At 41.2% G+C, this 12,902-nt stretch overlaps 1 pseudogene across 1 annotated transcript; it reads left to right on the plus strand.

Annotated features, from left to right (window-relative positions):
* The first annotated feature begins 7,773 nt into the window (after positions 1 to 7,773).
* LOC308533443 (large ribosomal subunit protein bL17m-like) lies at positions 7,774 to 8,283 on the plus strand (annotated as a pseudogene). Its single transcript has one exon. The product of its transcript is annotated as a large ribosomal subunit protein bL17m-like (transcript).
* Positions 8,284 to 12,902: the final 4,619 nt, after the last annotated feature.

The following is a 12,902-nucleotide window of genomic DNA, read 5'->3' on the forward strand; positions in this document are numbered from 1 at the left end:
GCATTTTGATTTTTTTTTTTTGTGAAGGGTATAAAATCTATCTAGTTTTTTTTTTTTTTTTGCATGTGGGTGTCCAGTTGTTCTAGTGCCATTTACTGGGAAAACTATTTTTTCTCCTTTGTATTTTCTTTGCTCATTTTTCAAAGAGCAATTCACTAGATTTATTTGGGTCTATTTCTGGCTTTCTACTCCATTTTATTGATCTATTTGTCTGTTCTTTCATCAATACCACACTGTCTTTTTTTGTTCTTTTTTGCTTTTTAAAAAATTGACTTGAGAGAGATAGAAAAACATCAATTTGTTGTTCCATTTATTTATGCATTCATTGGTTGATTCTTGTATGTGCCCTGACTAGCAATCACACCCACAACCTTGTAATATTGGGTTGATGCTCTGAGATCTGGCCAGGGCTTACTACCACACTATTTTAACTGCTGTCGCTTCATAGTATGTTTTTTAGCTGGGTAGTGTCAGTCCTCTAATTTTTTTTCCCCTTCAGTATTGTGTTGGCAATTCTGGATCTTTTGCCTCTCCCTATAACTTTTTAGAATCAGTTTGTTGGTATCCACAAAATAACTTGCTGGGATTTTGATTAGGATTCTATTGAATGTATAGATCAAGTGGGGAGACCTGACAACTTGACATTTTTTCTGTTTATGAACAGGCAGTCTCTCTCCATTTATTTAGTGCTTTGATTTCATTCACCGGTGTTTGATAATTTTCCTTATATAGATCTTATGCACATTTTGTTAGATTCATAACTAAATATTTAATTTAGGGAGTGTTATTAAAAATAGTATTATGTTCTTAATTTTAAATCCACTCATTTATTTCTGGTACATAGGAAAACAATAGACTTTTGTATATTAACTTTGTATCCTGCAACCTTGTTATCATCACTTATTAGTTGCACAATTGTTTTTGTTCATCTTTAGATTGTCTATGTAGATGATCATGTTATCTGTCAATAAAGACAGTTTGATTTCTTCTTTCCCAATAGCTTTTACTTCCTTTTTTTGGTCTTACTAAATTAGCTACAACTTCTAGTACAGTGTTGAAAAGGAGTGATGGCAGTGAACATCCCTGCCTTCTTCCTGATCTTAGTTGGAAAGTTTTTAGTTTCTCATCCATTAAGTATGATGTTATCTCTTTTTGAAGATGGTGGCATAGGTAAACACCTGAGATTGCTGCCTCGCACAACCACTTCAAAAATACAACTAAAGGACAGAACAGACATCACCCAGAACCACAGGAAGGCTGGCTGAGTGGAAATTCTACAACTAGAAGGAAAGAGAAAAGCATACTGAGATAAAGAGGAGGTGCAGTGTGGAAGTAAAATACTAAGGTGCGGAGGTGCATGTGGAGCGGGCTGGTGGCTGAGGGCGTGGTTGTCTTTTTCAATCAGGAGGGAGTCTCAGGCTCTGAGCTCCAGTTCTGGGGCGGGCGAGTCTCTAGGGACCCAGACTCAAACGGGAGAAGCGGGACTGCCTGGCATCAGTTGGAACTCGAGGGCAGCTTTCTCTCCGAGGTACTTGCAGCAATTGCTGGGACACTGAGAAGCAGAGCCTCTGAAGGCAGGACTGAGAGCAGCCATAACTGCTCGCTCTGCCCGCTCTATTGATCCCCTGGGACCCGCCCCGCCCAAGCCTTGCACGCAGGCATTTGCTGGATAGCCTCAGGCAGAGGCTAGATTAGCACCTCCCTAGAGATCAGGACAGAAGTTCTCCTACTGCAGACATAGCTGATACTCACAGCCAATTGGCCTGGAGGTCAAATCCCCCCCCCCCCCAGTGTTACCTACAACAATCAAGGCTTAACTACAACAAGACTGTGCACAAAGACCACAAGGGGATGTACCAAGAAAGCATAAAAAATGTGGAGACAAAGAAACAGGACACAAATGACAGAAATGGAGGAAAGCAAACTGCTGGATATAGAGTTCAAAACCACATTTTTAAGGTGTTTCAAGAACTGTCTAGAAGCCGCTGATAAATTTAGTAAGGCCCTCAATAAGACTGGTGAGACCACCGATAAATGTAGTGAGATCCTCAAGAAATCTAGTGAGACCCTCGATGTGTGATAAAGGACCAACTAGAAATTAAGCATACACTGACTGCAATAAAGAATATTATACAGACTCCCAACAGAGACCAGAGGATCGCAAGAATCAAGTCAAATATTTGAAATATGAAGGAGCAAAAACCACCCAACTGGAAAAGCAAAATGAAAAAAGAATCCAAAAATATGAAGATAGTGTAAGGAGCCTCTGGGACAGCTTTAAGCATACCAACATCAGAATTATAGGGGTGCCGGAAGAAGAGAGAGAGCAAGATATTGAAAACCTATTTGAAGAAATAATGACAGAAAACTTCCCCTACCTGGTGAAAAAGAGACTTACAAGTCCAGGAAGCGCAGAGAACCCCAAACAAAAGGAATCCGAAGAGGACCACACCAAGACACATCATAATTAAAATGCCAAGAGCAAAAGACAAAGAGAGAATCTTAAAAGCAGCAAGAGAAAGAAAGTCAGTTACATACAAGGGAGTACCCATACAACTGTCAGCTGATTTCTCAACAGAAACTATGCAGGCCAGAAGGGAGTGACAAGAAATATTCAAAGTGATGAATGCCAAGAACCTACAACCAAGATTACTTTATCCAGCAAAGCTATCATTCAGAATTGAAGGTCAGATAAAGAGCTTCACAGATAAGAAAAAACTAAAGGAGTTCATCACCACCAAACCAGTATTATATGAAATGCTGAAAGGTATCCTTTAAGAAGAGGAAGAAGAAGAAAAAGGTAAAGATACAAATTATGAACAACAAATACACATCTATCAACAAGTGAATCTAAAAATCAAGGGCATACATAATCTGATGAACAGAATGAACTGGTGATTATAATAGAATCAGGGACATAGAAAGGGAATGGACTGACTATTCTTGGGGGGGGGGGGAAGGGGTGTGGGGGATGCGGGAAGAGACTGGACAAAAATCACGCACCTATGAATGAGGACAGTGGGTGGGGAGTAAGGGCGGAGGGTGGGGTGGGAACTGGGTGGAGGGGAGTTGTGGGGGGAAAAAGAGGAAAAAATGTAATAATCTGAACAATAAAGATTTAATAAAAAAAAGTATGATATTAGTTGTAGGATTTTTGTAGATTCTTTTTTCAAGTTGAGAAAGTTCCCCTCTATTCCTGGATTGTTGATTTTTAATCACAACAGAGCATAACATTTTAAAGCAAAGAAGAGAAAGGAAGTAAAAAATTATAAAAATGTGATTTTCTAGTGAGACTGGTATGAAATCATTTTAAGATTTATAAAGATTTTGAGGACAGTTGCTACAAGGGAAAATGTTTTGTTATAAACTATGACATAAATACCTTGGAAATATAGATATTATAAAGGCAGTATGTCAAATCAGTAGAGAAAATGAAGATTATTTAATAAATAGTGTTGGAATAACTGTTTAGCCATCTGAAAAATAAAATAAAATTATATCCAAACTTAAAAAACTTTAAATCAGGATAAATTTTAGATAGATCTATGATGTAAAATAAACCATAAATATGTAAAAAAAGAGGCCTTTGGAGATGACAAATAATAAACTGGGGAAAATATGTTAGGGCACAGCTAACACCATAGATAAATCACTATATAAAAAGGTCAATAACATGCTAGACAAAAAAGAGTTAGGGCGTGAACATCTTATAGAAACAAGTTTACAAATTAAAGGATTCTCAATCTCACTCACATAAAGAGAAATATATAATTGAAAACCATAGTGAGACACCGTTATTCACCTATCACATTCACAAAGGCTATCAACTTCTTTTTAAGAAATTGGCAACACACTGTATTAGCAAAAGTGTGAAGAAACAGGCACTTTCTACATTACTGATGGGTTTTTTAATTGGTATAATCTCCAAAAGGGGAAATTCGGCAATTTCTGTGAAAATTACAAATGCTCATATCCTCTTATCCAGCATTTCCCCTTTTAGGACTTCAATCTTGATATCAATTTGCTAAATAATGTATTAATTGTGGCACTGTGTGTGATGGAAAACACTGGACAATAAATATCCACCTATAGAGAAACTGGCTAAATAAAATATGTTTTATTCATACCACCAAGTGGAATGAGATGCAGCCGTAACAGAATCATGGGTCTCTTTTGCACAGATGCAGAATATCCCGAAGATGTATTGTCAATGTTGAGATGCAGAACACAGTGTGTATAGCATGTTACTCTTCACGTAAAACTTTCCACAACAGAACATATGGCTATACTTACATATTTGGAATGTCTAAACTCTAGAAGGGCAGAAAAGAAACTAGGACTTGCTTTTCCCTAGGACAGGGCCATGGGTGAGAGGGAAATTTTCTCTATATATCCTTTGCTATCTTTTGAATTTTAAACCACATGACTGTATTTCCTATTAAAAATAAATTACAAAATATCTTTGGAAAAGTAAACACATTTTAAAACCTCAGTGAAGTCAGAAGGGAGTTTGCCAGAGAATGTATTTCCGCAAGGTGGGGGGTGGGTGAGAGCCTGGATGGCTTTTAAAGGACATAGTTGGAGAGTTTTCTCAATAAGGAAAAGAACACAAACATATGCAAAGTTCTCCTCAGATTATGAGTGTTTCTTCCCAGGCCCATAAAAAACTGTTCTCCTTTGCTGAGTTCACAGAGCCGCACTCATTTCCTGTCTCTCTGCTGCCTGCACTAACTGGTGTCTGACCTAAACGACCTTTACTGTCAACCAGGGTGAGGGTGGTATTACTGAGAAATGCTTGAACTTCTCTTTGAAAGTTTAATGCTGAGTAAGCTGCTTCTACTGAATGTGCATGTGCACTTGTGATGTTTCCTTTAAAATAAAAATAAATGTATTGGGGTGACATTGGTTAATAAAATGATATAGGTTTCAAGTGCACAATTCTATGATACATCATCTGTATATTTCAGTGTGTGCTCATCACCCAAAGTCAAATCTTCTTCCATTACCATATATTTGGCTCCCTTTACTATCCCTTCACCCACACCCTTCTTATATTATACTAGAGGCCCAGTGCATGAGAATTCATGCACTGGAGGGGGGTGCTTCAGCCCGGCCTGCCCCCTCTCACAGTCCGGGAGCCCTCAGGGGCAGGAGATGACCCAGCGATCAGGGGAAGGCGACGCTCAATCACACCTCTGCTGCTGCCACTGCCGGCAGCGCAAGCCTCAGCCTACCCTAGTTACCTGAGCCTCTGGAGGCCCTAGGCCACTGGGCAGCTGCCATCTGAGGCTTGCCTATGCCTCAGGCCAGCCCTGGGCGGCTGGTGGGCTAAGGGGCTGGGGGGACTCCAGAGGCAGGCGTGTAGAGTGGCCGGGCCCGCCTGGGGGCAGGCTTGGCTTTGCTGCACGCCTGCTGCCCTGGCAGGCTGAGGGGACTGAGCGCCACCATCTTGTGGCTGTGGGTGCTGCCATATTTGAGGGTGTGGCTGTCAATTAGCATATTCCCTTCTTATTGGCTGTGGGCACCATCTTTGCGATGGTGTGAGGGTCAATTAGCATATTCACTCTTTATTAGATAGGATTTTTATTGATTTCAGAGAGGAAGGGAGAGAGAGATAAAAACATCAATTATTGATCAGCTGCCTCCTGCATGCTCCCTTCTGGGGATCAAGCCGCAACTGGGCATGTGCCCTTGACTAGAATTGAACCTGGGACCTTTCAGTCCTCAGGCCGACACTCTATCCACTGAGGCAAACCAGCTAGGGCCCACCCCTTCTTATGCTGAGTTTTCTAAGGATTTAGTTAAAAGCAACTGCTCCTGTACCTTTCATTCTCCTTTGAAGTTGGTGTTCCAGAGACCTCTCATTTCCCTCAAGGTTGCTAGGTCCCAGAGACCTAGGACAAGAGCAGCCATCCTTTTATTAAATCAATTTTTGCTATCTTTAATAGTCCCTTGCTATAAGCATCTTCCTCATGGCTTTAGGAGAATATATCTTGGTTTCAGTAGCACCTCTCCATTAACTAGCTTTGGTTCTAGTCCTGCTTCTACTTCAGCTCTGCACTGATAGCTATGTTAACTGCAAGTAAGTCAATTAGTACTTCTAGTCCTTACATATACAATTAGGGCATTGGAATTTTAAGTCTTTAGACCTTTCCACATCTGAAGCTCTATGACCCCAGGGAAAAAAATTATTTCCCTTACCACAACTCCAATGTAAGTAAATAAACCTTGTCCTTTCTATTAAAAGTAGCATATTGAAAAGTCTATGGAATAAGAACTTTCAATCTGGATAGTTAAAAAATAATGGATAGTTCTAAAAGACTAATATGCTTGCATTTAGAGCTCAAATATTCATCAGAATTTAGAATATGGTAAAGAAGGCCTTTAATAGTCATAATTAATAGAAGGAATATGCACTGTTCAGTCTAAATGTTAATGAGACAACTCATTAACGAGTTAGGAAAAAATTAAGATACCTACCTCATACCACACATCAAATAAATTCCTGACAGCATAAAATTGTAAATGTAAAAAACCAGAGAGGATAGGGAAAAACACAGATAAAAATTTATTTAATTTTAGAATAACAATTACCCTTCCAAGCATGATCCAAAAGTAAAAAACAATGCCGTAACCAGTTAGGCTCAGTGGATAGAGCGTCGGCCTGCGGACTGAAGGGTACCAGGTTCAATTCTGGTCAAGGGCATGTACCTTGGTTGCAGGCACATCCCCAGTAGGGGGTGTGCAGGAGGCAGCTGATCGATGTTTCTCTCTCATCAATATTTCTAACTCTCTATCCCTCTCCCTTCCTCTCTGTAAAACAAACAAACAAAAAAACAAAACAAGAAAGTGATTGATATATTGGCTACTTAAAACAAAAGAAAAATGTCTAAACTACATACTTGAAGTTATAAAAAAATTTTAAAAGAATTCACAACATATATTTTTGAATTATGAGTAACTCTTAGAAATCACTGAAAAGATTTAAAAAAACATTAGAAAATACAGTTGAAGCATGGTTAAGCAAGCTACATTAAAAAGGAGAAATACAAATGGCCAATAAACATGAAAAATGTTTTACCTCACTAGTAATAAGTGAAATGCCAATTAAAATAAAAATACCTTTTAACCTATAAAACTGGAAATATTTGAAAAGAATGATAATAACTAGTGTTGATGAGGGTGTGAGATAATAGCTACTTTCATACACTTTAAAGAGAATATAAATTAGTTCCAACTTTCTGGAGGGCAATTTGGCAAATTGATATAGCATTTTAAAATGTGTATACTGACATTTAATTGTTCACTTCTAAGAATTTATCCTAAGGAATTAACAGGATAAATGTACAGAAATGCCTGTACAAGAAGTTTCTTTAGTGTGTCATTTAGCAAAACAAAAGATTGGGAAACCTAGCCTGGCCAGCATGGTTCAGTGTTTGAGCGTCACCTATGAACCAGGAGGTCCTGGTTCAATTCCCGGTCAGAGCACATGCCTGGGTTGCAGGCTCCATCCCCAGTGTGGGGCGTGCAGGAGGCAGCTGATCAATGATTCTCTCTCATCATTGATGTTTCTTTCTCTCTCTCCCTCTGCTTTCCTCTCTGAAATCATTAAAAAAGAAAAAAAAATTATAAAAAAAAATTGGCAAACCTAAATATTTGCCAGTTAGGGGAACAGGAAGTTATGTAATAACGCAAGAAGATGGACAGAGATGTCCTCAACATATTAAGTAAAACAAAAGATTATGTAATGGGGTTTGGGGAGTAGCGGGTAATATGCGGTTTTCGGTCGCCGCCGCCATCCCCCATGGCCGCGTATTGCGCTGCCTGGGCCTTGGTCCCCAGTCCCGCATCCACCTGCGGCGGAACTTGCTTACGGGACCAGTGCGACATAGAGGCGTCCTGGGCGCACGTGGACGAGATGAGGCGTAACGCTGAAAAGCTCATCGACTATGGAAAGCTGGGAAACGCCAAGGAAAGAGCCATGCGCATGGCTGACTTCCGGCTCACAGAGAAGGACTTGATCCCAAAGCTGGTTCAAGGGCTGGCCCCTCGGCACCGAGGTCAGAATGGGGGCTACACGAGAATGCTGCAGATCCCAAATCGGAATAAGCAGGATCGGGCCAAGATGGCAGTGATGGAGTATAAAGGTAACTGCCTCCCACCCTGCCCCTGCCTCGCAGAGACAGCTGCCTTACATGTCTAAACTAGCTACTTCGTGGGCTGCGGCAGGACCGGCGAGCAAGCAGCCACAGCTCCCACACACCTCAAACACCAGGGATTTAACTGGGGCCAAACAGTGTGTAGCCTCATCAGTGCCCATGATCATGGGCCTTTGGATCCCTTCATCTCTAAGAACTGGAGCTAGAGTTGTGAAGTGGACAGTGTTAATGGAGCCCAGGACCTGTTGGGTAGCCATATAACCTTCTCTGTGCACAATAGGTAAAATTCCTTGTATGGATATATGTACACTGATTATTTTTTTCTCTCACCTTGGGATTTCTGAGAATGAGAACTACCCAAATGCTCTGTCTTCATGGGATAGTAAATTCACAGCATATGTTTCTGTCTCTTAAAACGCAGGTTTTTTTTTAAAAAAAGATTATGTAATGGAATGTATAGCATGATTATCTCTATGTACTTTTTTTCTAAATGTTTATATTAAAACATAAAATCAGAACACCAAATGTTAATCGCTATCATTTCTGGATGTTTCAAATAATAGGGAATCTTTACTTTCTTGTTTATGGCTATCTGTATTTTCTGATTATTCCAAAATAATGAGCACTTATTATTTCTATTATTGGAGAAACAATAAAACCATAACCCTCCTTCCCAAACTGACGTACAATCCTTAGTGATAAAAAGAAAACAATGGTAGGTGAGGGATGCAGATATTTCCATGACATGGCTTTTGTTTCCATAGCAAAGTGCACACAGGAGTAATGTGCCAGACTCAGCAACTGTGTGTCTGTCTGTCAGCTATTCCAGCAAGATTTGCTTCCTCCATTGCAGGTGAGAAGCTGAGTTTTCCAGTGAACTTCCAACAAATTGCCACTTCACCGGGTGGGTTCCAGAAATAATATTGTGAACAAGATATGTCATGGAGATGGTCTTTGATTTCCATTTTCCACCGAGAAAAGACGTCTCAGGCAGAGGCCACATTGACTTGTTCCTTCTGTCTCGCTCACTCACTTTCGTTACCCACCCCACCGCAGCCTCACTTCCTCCGTTTCTTCTTGGACCTTTCCCTCTCTCTTCTTTCTTCTTTCCCCTCTCTCCCTACCACCCCTTGCTTCCTTTTCAGTCATTTTCTCACCAGACATTTCCTGAGAGTTTCCCAGGTGCCATGTACTGAGCTGGGTGCTGAAAGCAACTTCAGACTCACCAAGGGGCATGGGAACAAGTCCTGTCTCCACTCCCTGCAGGGGCTGCCAATTCCAAGGCAAAATGGAAATGCTGGGATGTCGTGATTTGCTGCACTTAATGCTGAGATCCTGGCATGGGTACTGTTATTATATTTTTAAATATTCCATTTGAAACATCAGTGAAACAATATGTTTCAAAAGCACACATTTACAAACCTGTTTCAACACATTAAACAAATACGTAAGTTATTAAAGATATATACATTAAATGTTTAGTATTAAGCTATTACAAATTAGCAGGCAAATGAACAATATGAGATAAATAAGTACTCAAAGTACAAATTTAATTTGAAAAATATATAATTGAAATATCATAGTTATGTTATTTTATTAAGTGCTTTGGTGATGTTATTGTTGAAGCGCCAGTGTATTTTTATGCATTTTTTAAACTGTTGAAAATACTCTTTTTAACTCTATGCTAGTGAGTGAATAGTGAAAAACTATTATAGAGTAACTATTTCCTTCTGATTCATAGACCTTCAAGTGTAAGATTCCTTGCTTTATAACTGAGGAGTTCTGGGGGCTCTCAAGAGTCTCTTGATGTATTGTATATACACGTATGTGTTTAGTGTGTGTATATGTACATATTTGTGGTATGTGTGGGATATGTGTGTATATTTGTGTTGCGTGGGATATAGTGCGTGGTGAGTGTGTATGTGTGTGGGTACACATGTATGTGTATGTAAAGGGTGGGGGATCTGTGTGCATGTATGTGGTGAGTATGTGTGGACAACTATGTGTGGTATGTGTTCATGGGGAAAGTATGTGGTGTGTATATGTGGTGTCTAGGGTGTGGAACAGGCAAAGTTCCTAATTCTGCAGTTTGTCTCTGAACATGGATCTTTCCCCACCTAGTCTAGGCTGACTGTGATCATGATAGGGGCATAAATGGAATGCTGGGGACCAGCTATAATTGTAAGAAATATTAATCATGCTCTGTTAACCGTGATTGTTTCATTCTGATTAAAGAAGGCACATTTTAACCTGGCTGGCAGTTTCACTCAGGGCGTGGGAGCTCACCTGGAAATGCAGCCCATCCTCCTCATCAGGAGCTGCCTATTATCATGGAAAGATTAACAACCCTGTTGCAGAAACCAGAGCCACCAGGCATTTGCAGATCCCCAGCCCTTTGCATATCACTAGCCCTTCAACTCCCAGCCTTTGCATACCCACAAATATCCAGCCCCCATTACCTGTAAACTGCCCATTTGGCATACCCTTCCCCATATAATCGTTGTCCTCCTACCCAATACAAGCAGCTGGCTTATGGTGGGGTGCAGAGCAGATTTTTGTGGATGACTTGCTGCTCTCCCATACTGCTGGCAGTATTGGAATAGACGCTCATATATGAGTCAACCCTGGCTCTGCCTAATTAGCAGCCCAGACCCATTGGTTGTCCAATTACAATCAGAAGCAAGTCCATGTCCGTGCTTTGTTTACCCAGGCAGGGACACAGTGACACAAGACCAGTGCCCATTTGTGAGGCTGAAGGCCTGATAGAGTGTGCCAACCTCTAAGTCACCCTGTAGCTGCCAGGTGAGGGGAGGGCTAGGCAGCTGCCTTACTAAAAAGAAAGCCCCACGGGCTCTGGGAGTCCCCAGGGAGGTCAGAGAACTGGGCTGGAAGGCCTCAGAGGGTATCCTGTCCATGTTTGTCAACCTGGGGCTTTCACATTGTAGTGGGTAGCAAAATCACTTCAGTGGACTGCAAAAAGCTGTTTGTAAAAAGTCGAATAGAAAAGTGCAGATTACGCTAGTAAGAATAAGTACAGATTCTTGGAACTTTTATTTTAAGTGTGTGTGTGTGTGTGTGTGTGTGTGTGTGTGTGTATGCGTTGGGATATGATGTAAGAAGAATTTGTTATCATTAGCTGTGGTCACTTTACATTTTTACTTCCTAGTGAGAAAGTGGAGGGTATCTGAGGAATGTGATCTGCCTTCTGACGTCACAGCTAGTGACGGGAACAGTCCTTCCATTACCTTACATGCGGTAAGAGCCAGCCGCGAGTCACTGGGAAGGACCGGAATAATAGCTTCTCTCTTCCTTTAGTAGAAAATAACATGTTTAGTCTTTTTAAAAAATATTATTGCTCCTCAACATTTTCAAACTTTCTGCAATTTCCAAAGGAGAGAATTGAACAAGTTGGCTGATGTTCAAGGTTCCCTTCAACTTTAAAAATTCTAGAGTTCTATAATTTTAAGGGAAAGAGAGAGAATATGTAGGTGACTCAGTACTGGTCTGTGGGAAAAACCATTTTTATCAAGAAATAGTGAGTGTGGTCTCAAGTGTCCCCTCTGTCCCTGTGGACCTCTTCCCCACTGTTCAAATGCTCTGTTTCACAGCCACTTTGTGGGAGTCAAATGTGCTCACTGTGTGAGGTGCTCAGGAAAGCACTGGAGAGAGGCAAGAGTTGCCTTTGGTGACCTTCCTTAGCATCTGGTCTGGTCTGTCTTGGAGCCAGGCTGCAGGGCATGATACGAACACCTAAGACCAGCCTGGGCACCCTTCATGTCCCACACAAGGTGACTTAATGTGCCTATTATCCTAGTGAGAATTGCATAATGTAACCTGTTATTACGTATTTAAAGGATTTTTTAGATTGCGAACATGCAATGATAGGATTCTCTTAGGAACCTTAAAGCCAAAATGAAACCTGGGACTGGATAAAACACTGTGTCCTGACTGTGTCGGCCACTGGGCCTGCTCACATAATGACCCTTATTGCTAGAGCTACCCTGCCCACCTCTCCAGTCTATATTTTGACAAATTCCCTTTATTAGCAGATTCTAGCCACACTGGCCTTCTCTTCAAACATCCCATGCTTCATCTTTGCCTTTGCACATGCTGTTCCCTTAGCCTGGAAAGCTCTTCCCCCCTCCTTTTTCCTGAGATCTCAGCTCAGTTGTTTGTTTTCAGAGGCCAAGTTAGGATGTCTGTGGTAAACTCTCACAGCACCATGAACCTTGCCTTTGAGTGGTTTGGGCTATGATTTTATATTCATTTGTGGAATTGTTTGATTATGTGAAGGCAGCCAACCTGCATTCCAATGCATATGCTTACGAGCCCCAAGCCCCTTTCCGCTTATGTCCTAGCTAGCCTTGCAAAACCTGTTTCCCTGAATGCTTATCTTAACAGGAGCTACAAACTGTACAGGAGCTACAACTGTACACAGCCCCACAACGGGGTCTGACTGCCGGCGCCAGATGGGGTCTTGGTTGCCATCTCACTTCCCCCCTTATAACCATCACAGGGGCTGCAAAAGCCCATGAAAAGTCCGGAAGCCTGGTCCATATTTGGGAGACAAAGAAACTAAGGGGGTTAAAGGGGACCCCCCCCAGCTCCACATTCGGCGCTCAAATTTGGGAAACTGATTCCCCTGAGTCACAGAACCGGTGCATTTCCTGATCTTCCAAGTGCCTGGCTTTTCTTGTCTTCCCATCGCCTGGTAGCATCTGTAACAATTAACTGTCCATCTCT

This window comes from Myotis nattereri (genome assembly GCF_964212035.1).
Source record: "Myotis nattereri genome assembly, chromosome: 1".
Lineage (NCBI taxonomy): Eukaryota > Metazoa > Chordata > Mammalia > Chiroptera > Vespertilionidae > Myotis > Myotis nattereri.